This window comes from Anomaloglossus baeobatrachus, unplaced genomic scaffold (assembly GCF_048569485.1).
Source record: "Anomaloglossus baeobatrachus isolate aAnoBae1 unplaced genomic scaffold, aAnoBae1.hap1 Scaffold_3801, whole genome shotgun sequence".
Lineage (NCBI taxonomy): Eukaryota > Metazoa > Chordata > Amphibia > Anura > Aromobatidae > Anomaloglossus > Anomaloglossus baeobatrachus.
This window is the reverse complement of record NW_027443145.1, coordinates 40,809-57,358: the sequence shown is the minus strand read 5'-3', so window position 1 is coordinate 57,358 and position 16,550 is coordinate 40,809. Positions and strand designations below refer to the sequence as shown.

Below are 16,550 nucleotides of genomic sequence, written 5' to 3'. Positions count from 1 at the left end.
AAGGGAAGCGGGTGGTGAGAAAGGTACAGAGGGCAGGGTTTGGGGGCTGGGAAGGAAAGGGAAAAGATTAGGGTTTGGGGATGATGAAAGGGCTTTCTACGGGTAAGGATGGCAAAGGGTGGCAGTGACGGAAAGTCAGGCAACCTGTCCTGTCCGTCTTTTTGTATCGTGAATTGGAAAGACTGCAAGGGGGAGGGGAGTTGCTTGCGCCCTAAAGGAGGAGTTATTCAGATTCATTGCAGTGGGCGGCGGCTGCAAAACGCACCATTCTTCTTGTTTTGGCTCTGCAAAGCAGCCTTTTCAAGGGTTGGCTTGGGTGACAAAATGTCTTGTGTAGGCGTGGGTTTGTCTCCCTCTCGCTCTCTCTCCCTAAGATGTGTCCGGCATAGGCCAGGGTGCCACTCGAGGCCCAAACCAATTCTGGTTATCGCTTCTCGGCCTTTTGGCTAAGATCAAGTGTAGTATCTGTTCTTATCAGTTTAATATCTGATACGTCCCCTATCTGGGGACCATATATTAAATGGATTTTTAGAACAGGGAGATGGAAAAAGAGCTTGCTCTGTCCACTCCACGCATTGACCTGGTATTGCAGTACCTCCAGGAACGGTGCACCCCTTCTTAACCCAGTTTCCAAAAGCAGAACTCAATTCACCTGATTCATATTAGCCCGATTTAATGAATTGGAAGAAAGCATACGTCTTCATATGCACCTCAATTTGGCCCATTCACTTTTCACACTTCCTCCTTTTGTTTTTTATCTTTCACACTTTTGACTTTCTTTATTCATCCAAATAGCAAACTCATCACCACTCAACCTGACCAACTCGGCTATGTCCCCGTGCTGCAGTTCTCTGTCTTATCTAGATCATTTGCAATTGAATGGAATAGATCCCTTTTGGACAAAGTGGATTCACCTGCTGCTGCAGTGACCACAGGTGTGATAACATCTAGAATTGGCATCTGGTGCGATCTCTCCGCTTCCACTCCAAAGAAAGTTACCTGTTTATTCCTATCATGCATTGGTTTTTGGGGTTTTCTTTGAGTAATGATGATCTCTTTAGTAGTCTGTTGGCGCCCTCTCCTGGAGGAATAGTTTGCTTGCTCTTGGACATTCTAAAAGAGAGGTCATGATAGACATTGAGCTTCTGAGCTCAATTGGGGACAGTCATGGGTGATGAATGTTTGCAACCTACTGCGAAGCCTCATACCGCAATATAAGGAACGTCAAATACTAAGAAAGGGCGGCCTATGAAAGAATTACTACTTTCAATAAGTACACTTAAACGGCTAATTGGGAATAGAAAAACTGTAAAAAGCCCTCTGAGAAAGCCCCCCTCTAACCTTTGATAGTAAGCTTTTCTGTAGTCTGCCTGTTGATGTATTTTCCGTTTGAACTGTGCACAACATGAAGAGACGGAACACTGGCGGCTTGTCACAATGCCCCCCGATGACATCACAATAGCGCTGCTGCCTAGAAAACAAGCTGCGCAGAAGAAGTTGTTCTTTGGGTGGGAGGGTGGGCTAGTGGAAGGAGGGGGCAATCTCTTTTTTTCCCGGGTGGTAGGGGGATGACAGGAGAAGGGAAGCGGGTGGTGAGAAAGGTACAGAGGGCAGGGTTTGGGGGCTGGGAAGGAAAGGGAAAAGATTAGGGTTTGGGGATGATGAAAGGGCTTTCTACGGGTAAGGATGGCAAAGGGTGGCAGTGACGGAAAGTCAGGCAACCTGTCCTGTCCGTCTTTTTGTATCGTGAATTGGAAAGACTGCAAGGGGGAGGGGAGTTGCTTGCGCCCTAAAGGAGGAGTTATTCAGATTCATTGCAGTGGGCGGCGGCTGCAAAACGCACCATTCTTCTTGTTTTGGCTCTGCAAAGCAGCCTTTTCAAGGGTTGGCTTGGGTGACAAAATGTCTTGTGTAGGCGTGGGTTTGTCTCCCTCTCGCTCTCTCTCCCTAAGATGTGTCCGGCATAGGCCAGGGTGCCACTCGAGGCCCAAACCAATTCTGGTTATCGCTTCTCGGCCTTTTGGCTAAGATCAAGTGTAGTATCTGTTCTTATCAGTTTAATATCTGATACGTCCCCTATCTGGGGACCATATATTAAATGGATTTTTAGAACAGGGAGATGGAAAAAGAGCTTGCTCTGTCCACTCCACGCATTGACCTGGTATTGCAGTACCTCCAGGAACGGTGCACCCCTTCTTAACCCAGTTTCCAAAAGCAGAACTCAATTCACCTGATTCATATTAGCCCGATTTAATGAATTGGAAGAAAGCATACGTCTTCATATGCACCTCAATTTGGCCCATTCACTTTTCACACTTCCTCCTTTTGTTTTTTATCTTTCACACTTTTGACTTTCTTTATTCATCCAAATAGCAAACTCATCACCACTCAACCTGACCAACTCGGCTATGTCCCCGTGCTGCAGTTCTCTGTCTTATCTAGATCATTTGCAATTGAATGGAATAGATCCCTTTTGGACAAAGTGGATTCACCTGCTGCTGCAGTGACCACAGGTGTGATAACATCTAGAATTGGCATCTGGTGCGATCTCTCCGCTTCCACTCCAAAGAAAGTTACCTGTTTATTCCTATCATGCATTGGTTTTTGGGGTTTTCTTTGAGTAATGATGATCTCTTTAGTAGTCTGTTGGCGCCCTCTCCTGGAGGAATAGTTTGCTTGCTCTTGGACATTCTAAAAGAGAGGTCATGATAGACATTGAGCTTCTGAGCTCAATTGGGGACAGTCATGGGTGATGAATGTTTGCAACCTACTGCGAAGCCTCATACCGCAATATAAGGAACGTCAAATACTAAGAAAGGGCGGCCTATGAAAGAATTACTACTTTCAATAAGTACACTTAAACGGCTAATTGGGAATAGAAAAACTGTAAAAAGCCCTCTGAGAAAGCCCCCCTCTAACCTTTGATAGTAAGCTTTTCTGTAGTCTGCCTGTTGATGTATTTTCCGTTTGAACTGTGCACAACATGAAGAGACGGAACACTGGCGGCTTGTCACAATGCCCCCCGATGACATCACAATAGCGCTGCTGCCTAGAAAACAAGCTGCGCAGAAGAAGTTGTTCTTTGGGTGGGAGGGTGGGCTAGTGGAAGGAGGGGGCAATCTCTTTTTTTCCCGGGTGGTAGGGGGATGACAGGAGAAGGGAAGCGGGTGGTGAGAAAGGTACAGAGGGCAGGGTTTGGGGGCTGGGAAGGAAAGGGAAAAGATTAGGGTTTGGGGATGATGAAAGGGCTTTCTACGGGTAAGGATGGCAAAGGGTGGCAGTGACGGAAAGTCAGGCAACCTGTCCTGTCCGTCTTTTTGTATCGTGAATTGGAAAGACTGCAAGGGGGAGGGGAGTTGCTTGCGCCCTAAAGGAGGAGTTATTCAGATTCATTGCAGTGGGCGGCGGCTGCAAAACGCACCATTCTTCTTGTTTTGGCTCTGCAAAGCAGCCTTTTCAAGGGTTGGCTTGGGTGACAAAATGTCTTGTGTAGGCGTGGGTTTGTCTCCCTCTCGCTCTCTCTCCCTAAGATGTGTCCGGCATAGGCCAGGGTGCCACTCGAGGCCCAAACCAATTCTGGTTATCGCTTCTCGGCCTTTTGGCTAAGATCAAGTGTAGTATCTGTTCTTATCAGTTTAATATCTGATACGTCCCCTATCTGGGGACCATATATTAAATGGATTTTTAGAACAGGGAGATGGAAAAAGAGCTTGCTCTGTCCACTCCACGCATTGACCTGGTATTGCAGTACCTCCAGGAACGGTGCACCCCTTCTTAACCCAGTTTCCAAAAGCAGAACTCAATTCACCTGATTCATATTAGCCCGATTTAATGAATTGGAAGAAAGCATACGTCTTCATATGCACCTCAATTTGGCCCATTCACTTTTCACACTTCCTCCTTTTGTTTTTTATCTTTCACACTTTTGACTTTCTTTATTCATCCAAATAGCAAACTCATCACCACTCAACCTGACCAACTCGGCTATGTCCCCGTGCTGCAGTTCTCTGTCTTATCTAGATCATTTGCAATTGAATGGAATAGATCCCTTTTGGACAAAGTGGATTCACCTGCTGCTGCAGTGACCACAGGTGTGATAACATCTAGAATTGGCATCTGGTGCGATCTCTCCGCTTCCACTCCAAAGAAAGTTACCTGTTTATTCCTATCATGCATTGGTTTTTGGGGTTTTCTTTGAGTAATGATGATCTCTTTAGTAGTCTGTTGGCGCCCTCTCCTGGAGGAATAGTTTGCTTGCTCTTGGACATTCTAAAAGAGAGGTCATGATAGACATTGAGCTTCTGAGCTCAATTGGGGACAGTCATGGGTGATGAATGTTTGCAACCTACTGCGAAGCCTCATACCGCAATATAAGGAACGTCAAATACTAAGAAAGGGCGGCCTATGAAAGAATTACTACTTTCAATAAGTACACTTAAACGGCTAATTGGGAATAGAAAAACTGTAAAAAGCCCTCTGAGAAAGCCCCCCTCTAACCTTTGATAGTAAGCTTTTCTGTAGTCTGCCTGTTGATGTATTTTCCGTTTGAACTGTGCACAACATGAAGAGACGGAACACTGGCGGCTTGTCACAATGCCCCCCGATGACATCACAATAGCGCTGCTGCCTAGAAAACAAGCTGCGCAGAAGAAGTTGTTCTTTGGGTGGGAGGGTGGGCTAGTGGAAGGAGGGGGCAATCTCTTTTTTTCCCGGGTGGTAGGGGGATGACAGGAGAAGGGAAGCGGGTGGTGAGAAAGGTACAGAGGGCAGGGTTTGGGGGCTGGGAAGGAAAGGGAAAAGATTAGGGTTTGGGGATGATGAAAGGGCTTTCTACGGGTAAGGATGGCAAAGGGTGGCAGTGACGGAAAGTCAGGCAACCTGTCCTGTCCGTCTTTTTGTATCGTGAATTGGAAAGACTGCAAGGGGGAGGGGAGTTGCTTGCGCCCTAAAGGAGGAGTTATTCAGATTCATTGCAGTGGGCGGCGGCTGCAAAACGCACCATTCTTCTTGTTTTGGCTCTGCAAAGCAGCCTTTTCAAGGGTTGGCTTGGGTGACAAAATGTCTTGTGTAGGCGTGGGTTTGTCTCCCTCTCGCTCTCTCTCCCTAAGATGTGTCCGGCATAGGCCAGGGTGCCACTCGAGGCCCAAACCAATTCTGGTTATCGCTTCTCGGCCTTTTGGCTAAGATCAAGTGTAGTATCTGTTCTTATCAGTTTAATATCTGATACGTCCCCTATCTGGGGACCATATATTAAATGGATTTTTAGAACAGGGAGATGGAAAAAGAGCTTGCTCTGTCCACTCCACGCATTGACCTGGTATTGCAGTACCTCCAGGAACGGTGCACCCCTTCTTAACCCAGTTTCCAAAAGCAGAACTCAATTCACCTGATTCATATTAGCCCGATTTAATGAATTGGAAGAAAGCATACGTCTTCATATGCACCTCAATTTGGCCCATTCACTTTTCACACTTCCTCCTTTTGTTTTTTATCTTTCACACTTTTGACTTTCTTTATTCATCCAAATAGCAAACTCATCACCACTCAACCTGACCAACTCGGCTATGTCCCCGTGCTGCAGTTCTCTGTCTTATCTAGATCATTTGCAATTGAATGGAATAGATCCCTTTTGGACAAAGTGGATTCACCTGCTGCTGCAGTGACCACAGGTGTGATAACATCTAGAATTGGCATCTGGTGCGATCTCTCCGCTTCCACTCCAAAGAAAGTTACCTGTTTATTCCTATCATGCATTGGTTTTTGGGGTTTTCTTTGAGTAATGATGATCTCTTTAGTAGTCTGTTGGCGCCCTCTCCTGGAGGAATAGTTTGCTTGCTCTTGGACATTCTAAAAGAGAGGTCATGATAGACATTGAGCTTCTGAGCTCAATTGGGGACAGTCATGGGTGATGAATGTTTGCAACCTACTGCGAAGCCTCATACCGCAATATAAGGAACGTCAAATACTAAGAAAGGGCGGCCTATGAAAGAATTACTACTTTCAATAAGTACACTTAAACGGCTAATTGGGAATAGAAAAACTGTAAAAAGCCCTCTGAGAAAGCCCCCCTCTAACCTTTGATAGTAAGCTTTTCTGTAGTCTGCCTGTTGATGTATTTTCCGTTTGAACTGTGCACAACATGAAGAGACGGAACACTGGCGGCTTGTCACAATGCCCCCCGATGACATCACAATAGCGCTGCTGCCTAGAAAACAAGCTGCGCAGAAGAAGTTGTTCTTTGGGTGGGAGGGTGGGCTAGTGGAAGGAGGGGGCAATCTCTTTTTTTCCCGGGTGGTAGGGGGATGACAGGAGAAGGGAAGCGGGTGGTGAGAAAGGTACAGAGGGCAGGGTTTGGGGGCTGGGAAGGAAAGGGAAAAGATTAGGGTTTGGGGATGATGAAAGGGCTTTCTACGGGTAAGGATGGCAAAGGGTGGCAGTGACGGAAAGTCAGGCAACCTGTCCTGTCCGTCTTTTTGTATCGTGAATTGGAAAGACTGCAAGGGGGAGGGGAGTTGCTTGCGCCCTAAAGGAGGAGTTATTCAGATTCATTGCAGTGGGCGGCGGCTGCAAAACGCACCATTCTTCTTGTTTTGGCTCTGCAAAGCAGCCTTTTCAAGGGTTGGCTTGGGTGACAAAATGTCTTGTGTAGGCGTGGGTTTGTCTCCCTCTCGCTCTCTCTCCCTAAGATGTGTCCGGCATAGGCCAGGGTGCCACTCGAGGCCCAAACCAATTCTGGTTATCGCTTCTCGGCCTTTTGGCTAAGATCAAGTGTAGTATCTGTTCTTATCAGTTTAATATCTGATACGTCCCCTATCTGGGGACCATATATTAAATGGATTTTTAGAACAGGGAGATGGAAAAAGAGCTTGCTCTGTCCACTCCACGCATTGACCTGGTATTGCAGTACCTCCAGGAACGGTGCACCCCTTCTTAACCCAGTTTCCAAAAGCAGAACTCAATTCACCTGATTCATATTAGCCCGATTTAATGAATTGGAAGAAAGCATACGTCTTCATATGCACCTCAATTTGGCCCATTCACTTTTCACACTTCCTCCTTTTGTTTTTTATCTTTCACACTTTTGACTTTCTTTATTCATCCAAATAGCAAACTCATCACCACTCAACCTGACCAACTCGGCTATGTCCCCGTGCTGCAGTTCTCTGTCTTATCTAGATCATTTGCAATTGAATGGAATAGATCCCTTTTGGACAAAGTGGATTCACCTGCTGCTGCAGTGACCACAGGTGTGATAACATCTAGAATTGGCATCTGGTGCGATCTCTCCGCTTCCACTCCAAAGAAAGTTACCTGTTTATTCCTATCATGCATTGGTTTTTGGGGTTTTCTTTGAGTAATGATGATCTCTTTAGTAGTCTGTTGGCGCCCTCTCCTGGAGGAATAGTTTGCTTGCTCTTGGACATTCTAAAAGAGAGGTCATGATAGACATTGAGCTTCTGAGCTCAATTGGGGACAGTCATGGGTGATGAATGTTTGCAACCTACTGCGAAGCCTCATACCGCAATATAAGGAACGTCAAATACTAAGAAAGGGCGGCCTATGAAAGAATTACTACTTTCAATAAGTACACTTAAACGGCTAATTGGGAATAGAAAAACTGTAAAAAGCCCTCTGAGAAAGCCCCCCTCTAACCTTTGATAGTAAGCTTTTCTGTAGTCTGCCTGTTGATGTATTTTCCGTTTGAACTGTGCACAACATGAAGAGACGGAACACTGGCGGCTTGTCACAATGCCCCCCGATGACATCACAATAGCGCTGCTGCCTAGAAAACAAGCTGCGCAGAAGAAGTTGTTCTTTGGGTGGGAGGGTGGGCTAGTGGAAGGAGGGGGCAATCTCTTTTTTTCCCGGGTGGTAGGGGGATGACAGGAGAAGGGAAGCGGGTGGTGAGAAAGGTACAGAGGGCAGGGTTTGGGGGCTGGGAAGGAAAGGGAAAAGATTAGGGTTTGGGGATGATGAAAGGGCTTTCTACGGGTAAGGATGGCAAAGGGTGGCAGTGACGGAAAGTCAGGCAACCTGTCCTGTCCGTCTTTTTGTATCGTGAATTGGAAAGACTGCAAGGGGGAGGGGAGTTGCTTGCGCCCTAAAGGAGGAGTTATTCAGATTCATTGCAGTGGGCGGCGGCTGCAAAACGCACCATTCTTCTTGTTTTGGCTCTGCAAAGCAGCCTTTTCAAGGGTTGGCTTGGGTGACAAAATGTCTTGTGTAGGCGTGGGTTTGTCTCCCTCTCGCTCTCTCTCCCTAAGATGTGTCCGGCATAGGCCAGGGTGCCACTCGAGGCCCAAACCAATTCTGGTTATCGCTTCTCGGCCTTTTGGCTAAGATCAAGTGTAGTATCTGGTCCGGGTCAGCTTCGGCTGAGAAACCAACACCCGGTTGGAGGTCTGGGTCAGCTTCGGCTGAGAAACCAACACCCGGTTGGAGGTCCGGTTAGCCTTGGGCTGAGAAACCAACACCGGTTGACGGTCCGGGCAGTTTCGGCTGCGAAACCATCAACTAGTAGCTCTCTACTCCACTTGGGTAAGATGCCTGGGTGGACGCTGGGAGCAACGACAAGGCTCAACCAGGCTTCGGCTTGGGGGAGCACCGAAGATCCCTGACCCTTGCTGTGGCCTTCTGGCTCGGAGGGACGGGGTTGATTTTTGGGGACCCTCTCCTCACGGTGGGGTCCACACGAATCCTAGCCTTTGCACTGTTTTTGGTGTGACTTCGGTCATACATTTTTTGTGGTGCTTTGGAAAGCTTCATTAAATCAAAATCTGTTCTTATCAGTTTAATATCTGATACGTCCCCTATCTGGGGACCATATATTAAATGGATTTTTAGAACAGGGAGATGGAAAAAGAGCTTGCTCTGTCCACTCCACGCATTGACCTGGTATTGCAGTACCTCCAGGAACGGTGCACCCCTTCTTAACCCAGTTTCCAAAAGCAGAACTCAATTCACCTGATTCATATTAGCCCGATTTAATGAATTGGAAGAAAGCATACGTCTTCATATGCACCTCAATTTGGCCCATTCACTTTTCACACTTCCTCCTTTTGTTTTTTATCTTTCACACTTTTGACTTTCTTTATTCATCCAAATAGCAAACTCATCACCACTCAACCTGACCAACTCGGCTATGTCCCCGTGCTGCAGTTCTCTGTCTTATCTAGATCATTTGCAATTGAATGGAATAGATCCCTTTTGGACAAAGTGGATTCACCTGCTGCTGCAGTGACCACAGGTGTGATAACATCTAGAATTGGCATCTGGTGCGATCTCTCCGCTTCCACTCCAAAGAAAGTTACCTGTTTATTCCTATCATGCATTGGTTTTTGGGGTTTTCTTTGAGTAATGATGATCTCTTTAGTAGTCTGTTGGCGCCCTCTCCTGGAGGAATAGTTTGCTTGCTCTTGGACATTCTAAAAGAGAGGTCATGATAGACATTGAGCTTCTGAGCTCAATTGGGGACAGTCATGGGTGATGAATGTTTGCAACCTACTGCGAAGCCTCATACCGCAATATAAGGAACGTCAAATACTAAGAAAGGGCGGCCTATGAAAGAATTACTACTTTCAATAAGTACACTTAAACGGCTAATTGGGAATAGAAAAACTGTAAAAAGCCCTCTGAGAAAGCCCCCCTCTAACCTTTGATAGTAAGCTTTTCTGTAGTCTGCCTGTTGATGTATTTTCCGTTTGAACTGTGCACAACATGAAGAGACGGAACACTGGCGGCTTGTCACAATGCCCCCCGATGACATCACAATAGCGCTGCTGCCTAGAAAACAAGCTGCGCAGAAGAAGTTGTTCTTTGGGTGGGAGGGTGGGCTAGTGGAAGGAGGGGGCAATCTCTTTTTTTCCCGGGTGGTAGGGGGATGACAGGAGAAGGGAAGCGGGTGGTGAGAAAGGTACAGAGGGCAGGGTTTGGGGGCTGGGAAGGAAAGGGAAAAGATTAGGGTTTGGGGATGATGAAAGGGCTTTCTACGGGTAAGGATGGCAAAGGGTGGCAGTGACGGAAAGTCAGGCAACCTGTCCTGTCCGTCTTTTTGTATCGTGAATTGGAAAGACTGCAAGGGGGAGGGGAGTTGCTTGCGCCCTAAAGGAGGAGTTATTCAGATTCATTGCAGTGGGCGGCGGCTGCAAAACGCACCATTCTTCTTGTTTTGGCTCTGCAAAGCAGCCTTTTCAAGGGTTGGCTTGGGTGACAAAATGTCTTGTGTAGGCGTGGGTTTGTCTCCCTCTCGCTCTCTCTCCCTAAGATGTGTCCGGCATAGGCCAGGGTGCCACTCGAGGCCCAAACCAATTCTGGTTATCGCTTCTCGGCCTTTTGGCTAAGATCAAGTGTAGTATCTGTTCTTATCAGAACAAACTGAGCTAGCTACACTTGACGAGATACGATCAGGGAGACGAGCTCCGAAGCCCAGCCGAGACCGGAAGAGGGAGATCGGACGGAAGAAGAGCTTGGCAGAAAGAAGCAAGAAGACGAAGCCTCGGAGAAGACTTGGGGAGACCAGAGGAACTTCGAGGAGGAACACAGCGGGAGAAGACACCCGGAGAAGAATCCAAGATCCAGCTCCGGGAACTCAAGCAGGAACCAGCCATGGCAAGCAAGCCAGAGAAGGCAGCCAAGAAGGCTCAGGACCCAGGGACCTCCAGGAAGGCTCATCCAGAGGCTTCTTCGGCCCAAGAGGCCCCTACCTCCGACGCCAGCCAGCCGGAGGGAGCCCGGACGCTGCCTGAAAAGGCTCCAACCCTGGAGCCTTGGATGCGGCAGACGGTCGCCCTGAAGCTAAAGGCGGTGGATGGTAGGTTGCCGGACATGTCCAGCGACGTGTTCTGCAAGAAGATGATTCTGGATCAGGGCTTCTCCAGGGCGGAAACCCTGAGTGTCCAGACCTTCATGACTGGCATTTTTCTGGTAACCTTTGCCACGGTGAATGCCTGCAGGAGATACTGGGAGGCGATGAACGCAGCGATGCCGGACTCCCCTTTTCATTCTTTTTTAGGATCCTGTCCTATACAGAGGGATGAAAAGAGGATCACGGTCTCCATGCGGAACCCGCACACCCCAGGAAGAGACATCTCCACGTTCCTGGGACGTCTCTGCACAGTGGTGAGGGAGCCATCCCACATCCTTAACGGCAACGGATTCTGGACGGGTAAGTGGTCAGTAACCGTTCGACTCTACAGGGAACCAGCATCCGAGGATGGTCTCCAGCACCTGCCCCCGACATTCTCTCTGGGAAACTCCTTTGGTCTCATCTACTACCCGGACATGCCACACAACTGCAGGAAATGTGGCGGGAAAGGGCATTCGATGAAGACCTGCAAGGAGGACGCCTGCAGGGTTTGCCGGGTGACGGGACACAGCTCCAAGGACTGCCCAAAGAAGAAGACTTGCAACCTATGTGGACAGGTGGACCACCTTTACAAGGACTGCCCACAGCGGGAGAAATCCTGGGCAAGGGTTGCCGCGGCGACCCAGTATCGGGTAGTCACAGCTTCGTCGACCAAGGCAGCTACGACCAAGGCCACAGAGGCCAAGGACAAGGCGGCCAAGAACCCGGCGACCGTGGCTCCAGCCGATGCCCCAGCAGCCACGGAGTCCAGGAAAAAGAAGGGTAAGAAAACTGTTGCCCCCTCCCTGGTCCCCCCCCCCTGTCACCCCTGTCCAAACCCCTCCCCCCCCGGCCAACCCTACTGAGGATTCCACTACCTCCACCTCATTCCCCTACTCCTCAGTTGGTCTCCTCACCCCCCCCCCCAAAGCCCACTCTCCCTCCCCAGACCATGAGAGCAGAGGGCCTCAGCACTCTTGCACTTTTCACCGAGGAGGATTTTCCAGCTCTTGTCTCCTCAGGTACAGGCCAAAGGAAAAGGAAGGTGGAAGATAGTCCTGTCGCAGAACCTTCCAAGCTGTTCATTGTGGACCTCAATCCACCCCAGGAAGAGGAGGATGGCCTCCTCCCAGAACCGGACGTGTTGGAGCAGATGGTGGAGTCCCTTGTGGCCGAAGAAGAAATGGAGGAGTCGGAAGCCACTGAGGCACCATCCCTGCTCGATCAGCTAGAAGAAGAGGGTCTGCTGGAGATACCCTTACCAGCAGGTGCCAAAGAGGAAGAACCGCCCGACCGGAGTGGTAACTAAGGCACACCGCCTGCTCTAACTTTCTCTTTCCTCCAATGACTGCTAACATTAACATCTTTTCCATTAATGTTAGGAGCATCAGAGACAAGTTCCGACGTCAGACAATTTTTGCGTTCCTTAACACTCAGTCTAGTGATGTATTTTTCCTGCAGGAATGCTCCCTTCCCTCCTCTAGGTCCTTCAACCATCTGGCCAGGGAGTGGACCCATGGCCCATCCTACTGGTCTGGCGGGGGCGACTGTAGGTCCGCGGGGGTCGCCGTGCTGATCAGGGGAAGCGCCTTCACATTGGACTCTGTTCAGGAAATCGTCTGCGGCAGGTTACTGCTCGTGGATGGCACCTGGGCGGGAGAACCTGTCAGGTTCATCAATGTGTATGCTTCTCCTGTGAAGAGCGATCGACTGGAGCTCCTCCAAGCCCTGCGCCCTCAGCTCGCTACCGCCAGGACGGTAGTGATGGCCGGGGATTTCAACTGCCCGATTGAGGAGGATGGACGCAGTTCTGGAACGGCTGCCAAGTTGGACGTCACATCCAAACTGCTCATTGAGATGGTGACCGAAGCCTCTCTTGTGGACGTTGTTGGCTCCATCGGACACGGATCTGTGAACTATTCATGGTGCCGATCCGATGGCTCGCTGCGTTCCAGGATTGACTTTGTGTTTACCTCTCGGGCGGTTGGGCGGAGTGGGCACTCGATGGTCCCCTGCTTCTTCTCTGACCACAGAGCCATTCACTTTCAAGGTGTGCTGGGCCATGGCTTCCCCATTGGCCCGGGCTCCTGGAAGCTGAACTGCTCTCTGCTGGAAAAGGGTGAGATTCTGGAGGAGCTTAGAGCTGCCTACTCCACGTGGCGGGCCTACAAGGCGGGCTTCCAGTCTGTTTCTGACTGGTGGGAATACGTTAAACTCGAGTTCCGTTTCTTCTTTCAGGCAAAGAGTCAACAACAGGCGTGTCTGAAGAGGAGGGACTTCAGGAGACTCCAGCGTGAGCTGCGTTCCCTGCAGGACCTTCTTCGATGCGGCTGGGACGTGAGAGAGGAGCTGGAGGAGACTAAGAGGAGCCTGAAAAGGCACTTCGAGGAGGAGTCCGAGCGAATTGTCTTCCGTTCCAAAGTGGAGAACCTGGAGAAGGGTGAGAAATGTAACTCGTTCTTTTTCAGGAAACTCCACGCCGGTCACACGCCCATGAATGAACTACGAGACGAGAGTGGAAGCATGCGACGCGGGAAAGAGAATGTGATGAAGGTCGTCAGCGACTTCTACAGCGAACTCTACGCCCGCAAGACTACTGACCCCGAGGCCGCCGATAAGTTCCTGTCAGGTATCACTAACCATCTTGACCCTGCAGACGCGGCGGCCATGGACGTTCCTCTGACGGTGGACGAGCTGCTCTCGGCCGCCAAATCCTTTAGTTCTGGCAGGACACCGGGCAGTGACGGCCTCCCAGCAGAGCTCTATGTAGCGCTGGGAGACCTAATCTGTCCGGACCTGTTAGGGCTGTATGAGGAGATGGTGGTGGAGGGCAGAATGCCTCCATCTCTGAGGGAAGGAATGGTCACGATCCTGTACAAGCGTAAAGGAGAGAGGTGCGACCTGAAGAATTGGCGTCCCATCACCCTTCTGAATGTCGACTACAAGATCCTGGCCAAGACGATGGCAACGAGACTGAAGACGGTTATCGGACGGATCATCCACCCGGATCAGACCTGCGGCATCCCCGGACGTCGCATCGCAGACAGCCTGGCTCTCATGCGGGACACGGTCGAGTACATCAAAGCCCGCCGGGTGCACGCAGCCCTGATCTCGTTGGATCAGGAAAAGGCCTTCGACCGTGTTTCCCATGAGTTCCTGGGCAAAGCTCTGCACAGGTTAGGTTTGGGTAACATGTTTTGTTTGTATGTCCAACTAATGTATTTTGATATTCACAGCTCGGTGTTGGTAAACGGCTGGAAGACTGACCCCTTCCCGGTCCTCTCAGGGGTCAGACAAGGCTGTCCTCTGTCACCTCTTCTTTTTGTTTGTGTTATAGAACTCTTTGCAGAGGCTATCCGGCGGAATGGAGAGATCAGAGGGATCACCGCACCAGGACCAGAACGCTTCGAGGTCAAGTGCTCGCTCTACATGGACGACGTGACCGTCTTCTGCGCGGACCGGCGCTCAGTCGACACCCTCGTCCAGACCTGTGAGACCTTCGGACGGGCTTCGGGAGCCAAAGTCAACTGCGGGAAGTCGGAAGCCATGCTCTTCGGGGACTGGCAGCCGGCCTCTTCCGCCCCCTTCCCTTTCAGCATCCAGCCGGATTTCATCAAGGTTCTTGGAGTCTGGATCGGGAAGGAAGGAGCAGCCCTCAAGTCCTGGGAGGAACGCTTGACCAAGATCACCCAACGGATCGGTCTGTGGAGCCTCAGACGCCTCACCTGTGAGGGCAAAGCACTGGTCCTGCGTAACGAGGTACTGCCCGTGCTGCAGTACACGGCCCAGGCCTGGCCCCCCCTTGCCACCGTGTGCAGGGCCATTACCAGGACGGTGTTTCGTTTTGTCTGGGGATCCAAGATGGACAGAGTAAAGCGGAGCATCATGTACAAGGATCCTCGCAAGGGTGGGAAGGGCGTACCCGATATCCCCACCCTCCTGCGATCCTCCTTCGTATGTGACTGCGTTCGCCGAACTCTGCGAGTCATGAGAGGTTCCGCGGGTGGGTCCATGTCTCGCTTCTTCCTGCTCCCCCTTTGGAGACGGTTAGGCTGGGACAAGTGGGACAGCTCCTTCCCCTACAACTGGACGGCGCCATGGTTCTACGGAGACGTGGTTCGGTTTGTGAGGGAACACCAACTGGAGGGACTCAAGCCTGATTTGTGGAAGCCAAAGACTATCCACAAACTCATCAGAGCCAAGGACGAAATGGAGAACATTCCAGGACTTCATCACGACACACTGGAGACTGTTTGGACAAACGTGTCATCGGCTGGATTGACCAACGGGCACAAGGACTTGTCATGGATGGCGATACAGGGCGGACTGCCCGTCCGGTCATTCATGCATGCCCGGAACCTGTGCAAAACCCGGTACTGCCCAAGGTGCCCCTTCGTGGAGGAAACATCGCTGCATGCCTTTTGGGACTGCCGTTTCGCACAGCGCCTGTTGGTTGCCCTGGAGGATGACCTGAGGAACTCCGTCCCCAGAGGGAGCCTATCGTACCATTCCGTACTTTATGGACTCTTCCCTGGGACTCACACCGTTGGAGCCATCCAGGAGGCTTGGCGCCTTATGAACTGCTTTAAGGACGCTATTTGGGTCGCCAGGAACCGGCTCATCTTGAAGAGGGAGAGGATGTCTATCCAGGATTGCCGCAGGCTGATCCACAGCCTGCTCAGAGACTATTCCATCATGGACAGTCCGGACGACAGCGCCGAGGAGGAGGTTTAGACCTCTTCCATGCCCCCTCCCTCCTTTTCCCGTTATGTGCGTCTTTCAATAAAGCTTCGGGCCTGTGATTTCCCCACCCTATCCCCCTTTTCCCCTACCCCCATCCCCCAATCGCCGGTTCGTCGTTATTTATTGTCTAACTTTTTCTTTCAGCTTGAGTGTTATGGATAAGCATAGGAGCGTGATGTATAGTTTAGTGCGTCGTACTCTATGGCTATGTAAGAAGGATTGTATATTTCTGTGTGTACGGGGCTGCGGCACTATACACGGTTTGTTACCTATTTGTGAGTAGTGCAGGATAATAAAGATGCTGTTAAATCAATCTGTTCTTATCAGTTTAATATCTGATACGTCCCCTATCTGGGGACCATATATTAAATGGATTTTTAGAACAGGGAGATGGAAAAAGAGCTTGCTCTGTCCACTCCACGCATTGACCTGGTATTGCAGTACCTCCAGGAACGGTGCACCCCTTCTTAACCCAGTTTCCAAAAGCAGAACTCAATTCACCTGATTCATATTAGCCCGATTTAATGAATTGGAAGAAAGCATACGTCTTCATATGCACCTCAATTTGGCCCATTCACTTTTCACACTTCCTCCTTTTGTTTTTTATCTTTCACACTTTTGACTTTCTTTATTCATCCAAATAGCAAACTCATCACCACTCAACCTGACCAACTCGGCTATGTCCCCGTGCTGCAGTTCTCTGTCTTATCTAGATCATTTGCAATTGAATGGAATAGATCCCTTTTGGACAAAGTGGATTCACCTGCTGCTGCAGTGACCACAGGTGTGATAACATCTAGAATTGGCATCTGGTGCGATCTCTCCGCTTCCACTCCAAAGAAAGTTACCTGTTTATTCCTATCATGCATTGGTTTTTGGGGTTTTCTTTGAGTAATGATGATCTCTTTAGTAGTCTGTTGGCGCCCTCTCCTGGAGGAATAGTTTGCTTGCTCTTGGACATTCT

At 49.9% G+C, this 16,550-nt stretch overlaps 6 non-coding genes and 3 pseudogenes across 6 annotated transcripts; all 9 read left to right on the top strand.

Moving 5' to 3' along the window:
• Positions 1 to 426: 426 nt before the first annotated feature.
• LOC142274860 (U2 spliceosomal RNA) lies at positions 427 to 617 on the top strand. The gene has a single exon (XR_012739094.1). It is a non-coding gene; the product is annotated as a U2 spliceosomal RNA (small nuclear RNA).
• A 1,387-nt stretch (positions 618 to 2,004) lies between these two features.
• Positions 2,005 to 2,195, top strand: LOC142274858 (U2 spliceosomal RNA). The gene has a single exon (XR_012739092.1). It is a non-coding gene; the product is annotated as a U2 spliceosomal RNA (small nuclear RNA).
• A 1,387-nt stretch (positions 2,196 to 3,582) lies between these two features.
• On the top strand, positions 3,583 to 3,773 carry LOC142274857 (U2 spliceosomal RNA). The gene has a single exon (XR_012739091.1). It is a non-coding gene; the product is annotated as a U2 spliceosomal RNA (small nuclear RNA).
• Positions 3,774 to 5,160: 1,387 nt separating this feature from the next.
• Positions 5,161 to 5,351, top strand: LOC142274856 (U2 spliceosomal RNA). The gene has a single exon (XR_012739090.1). It is a non-coding gene; the product is annotated as a U2 spliceosomal RNA (small nuclear RNA).
• A 1,387-nt stretch (positions 5,352 to 6,738) lies between these two features.
• LOC142274855 (U2 spliceosomal RNA) lies at positions 6,739 to 6,929 on the top strand. Its single transcript, XR_012739089.1, has one exon. It is a non-coding gene; the product is annotated as a U2 spliceosomal RNA (small nuclear RNA).
• Positions 6,930 to 8,316: 1,387 nt separating this feature from the next.
• On the top strand, positions 8,317 to 8,388 carry LOC142274866 (U2 spliceosomal RNA; annotated as a pseudogene).
• Positions 8,389 to 8,733: 345 nt separating this feature from the next.
• On the top strand, positions 8,734 to 8,929 carry LOC142274861 (U2 spliceosomal RNA). The gene has a single exon (XR_012739095.1). It is a non-coding gene; the product is annotated as a U2 spliceosomal RNA (small nuclear RNA).
• Positions 8,930 to 10,316: 1,387 nt separating this feature from the next.
• Positions 10,317 to 10,406, top strand: LOC142274865 (U2 spliceosomal RNA; annotated as a pseudogene).
• Positions 10,407 to 15,851: 5,445 nt separating this feature from the next.
• On the top strand, positions 15,852 to 16,052 carry LOC142274862 (U2 spliceosomal RNA; annotated as a pseudogene).
• Positions 16,053 to 16,550: the final 498 nt, after the last annotated feature.